Genomic DNA, 2,500 nt, shown 5'->3' with positions numbered 1-2,500 from the left:
GAGAGAGAGAGAGAGAGAGAGAGAGAGAGAGAGAGAGAGAGAGAGAGAGAGAGAGAGAGAGATCCTTAATTAAATTCGCTTCGTCTGACGCGGGATTTCAGGTGTGCGGGGTGACAGGTGTGGGCACGGTACGGCTGTGTGTGTGTGTGTGTGTGTGTGTGTGTGTGTGTGTGTGTGTGTGTGTGTGTGTGTGCGCGCTCTCACGCGCCTGCTGCGGTGATAATAAGCAGGAAATTGATATACCCTATTAATTCACATGGAGAGAGAGAGAGAGAGAGAGAGAGAGAGAGAGAGAGAGAGAGAGAGAGAGAGAGAGAGAGAGAGAGAGAGAGAGTGTGTACCACGTGTCCTTGTCTCCAGGTGTCAGTGAGTGTGAGTGTGGGCGTGATAAGGTTCAGCTGACTACTCTCTATGTAATTGGCTTTGCTCGGCTTTGCTCTAGGGCTGTCCTCAGTAGTGACCGGCACCTTGAATGGACTTTTTTTTCATTTTTTTGTTGCCGGTGACCAGTGGATTTATATTAAAAAGAGAAGGAACGGTCGTAACATAACAAGTTTTCTAACTACTATTATTTTTACGTTCATAACACTACATTTAGATATTTATAAGGTTCACTACTTTAATGTTGATGCTTGTTATATATGTAAAAAAAATTGAAGTTATATTCGTAATACCCTTGTGTTTCCTATCATTACCAAAACATTTCATGAGTTTGTATTTCTACGTTGATGTATAGATATAAAAAGTGACGATATGCTGATAACTCACCTCAATTTTCTACCTGTCATTATCCTACCAATCATAACATTACATTTAGCTCTTTTTGTGGTTCACTAGTTTATGTTGCTGTCCTGATACATAGAAAATGGGAAGAAATACTCGTAAGACGCATCTGTTGCCAACCTATCATTATCTTCCCATTCATATCAGTATATTTAGTTATTTATATAGGTCTCCAGGTTGTGTTGGCTCTGGTGTATGCATTCCCGTTGGTAGCAAAGTTAATGGTGTAATATATGACCCGTGAGTGTTTTATGCTTGTAATTTTTTTTTTTTGTATGTTTGTAAGTTTGTAATTTATGCATCAGGGGTGGGAATGTGAATCATTTTTGTCTTATGGTGTGATGGCATAGCTTGGTGTATTTTCTTTCCCAGATGTTTAAAGGGTCTATAAACAAATTCAAACGCCATCGGAAAAAATAAATAAATAATAGTAAACTTCGCATCAGAAACTAAACAAAGCATAATGTGTTGACGCCTCGAACTCTCTTTTTTTTTCTTCCTATGATGATCATCCTTTGTTACTCTTAATTAGAATTCAGAGCACTTAAAAAAAAAATCTGCATGGACGCACAGAAAAGAGGGAGGATAGGAGTTTAATTATGTCTTTCTAGGGTACAAAACTAAGGGACTTTGATGCAGATATACAGTGTTTTTACGTGTTTTGGGATGTTTCATGAGTGTGCCTAAAAAGTTGTAATTATGGGGAAAGTGTTTATCATTGAAAGGGTTAATTAGTGTTGTAGATGCTGTATGTATGTGTCAGTTGTGTATATTCTTAGGTGATATGTATATTTGGCAGGTGTGAAAGTGGGTAATAGGTGTGTGTGTGTGTGTGTGTGTGTGTGTGTGTGTGTGTGTGTGTGTGTGTGTGTGTGTGTGTGTGTATACGCCTTATGTTTTGTGTATAATGAGTGAGGCGAGTGAAAGTGTGGCGTTGCGTGTCATATCTTCCATCTGTTCTCTACTTATTTGACACACTTTTGTACTACACACTCATAAAATATATTCATATATACTCGTTCTATACACGTTCTGTTCACTCCTGTATTCTCGCATATCGCAATTACTACGTTTATACATGTTTCATATGTTAACCTTGGCTAGTCTCATTAGCCTGGGGGAGAGAGAGAGAGAGAGAGAGAGAGAGAGAGAGAGAGAGAGAGAGAGAGAGAGAGAGAGAGAGAGAGAGAATACACGTTTCACTCATTTATCAACTTTACGTTCATATTTTTTATATATTTTTCATATCAATTTCATACTTTAGGCTTTAGATTTCATGGTTTACACTGATATTTTACATTTCTCATTTAAATTATACTCTTAACACTTGTAGAGTCTCTAGAATCACACTTTACAGTATGCACTTGTACTCTATACTCAGAATTCATCATTTTAAACTTGGCACTTATAATTTACACTAAAAATTCTTACTTTTATACTTTGTGGTCATACTTTTTTTTTTTTTACTTTTATACTCCTACTTTTGCATTCTACATTCATTGTGTATAATTTTACTTTATTATACTTATCATTCATACTTCACACCCACACACACTTCACGCACGTCCATAACACGAATACCACTAATGCTTATGTTTTGTTCGCACCTTCCATCCGTTTCCTGTTTATCACAGTCATCCCTTTCACTATATCTTGTCCCGTTCTCTTTGTACTTTTATAGGCACGTTATATTTCCTTCCCTTCAATGTGTGATGTT

The 2,500-nt window shown here is 37.2% G+C and overlaps 1 protein-coding gene across 2 annotated transcripts in view; it reads left to right on the top strand.

The window, feature by feature from the left end:
* Positions 1-2,500, top strand: part of LOC135100646 (G-protein coupled receptor dmsr-1-like) — a 348,624-nt gene that overhangs the window by 1,357 nt on the left and 344,767 nt on the right. The gene's annotated exons all lie outside the window — the stretch shown is intronic.

This window comes from Scylla paramamosain, chromosome 1, assembly GCF_035594125.1.
Source record: "Scylla paramamosain isolate STU-SP2022 chromosome 1, ASM3559412v1, whole genome shotgun sequence".
In the NCBI taxonomy this organism is placed as follows: Eukaryota; Metazoa; Arthropoda; class Malacostraca; order Decapoda; family Portunidae; genus Scylla; species Scylla paramamosain.
The sequence above is the reverse complement of the archived record's forward strand: the minus strand, read 5'-3'. Positions and strand labels throughout refer to the sequence as shown.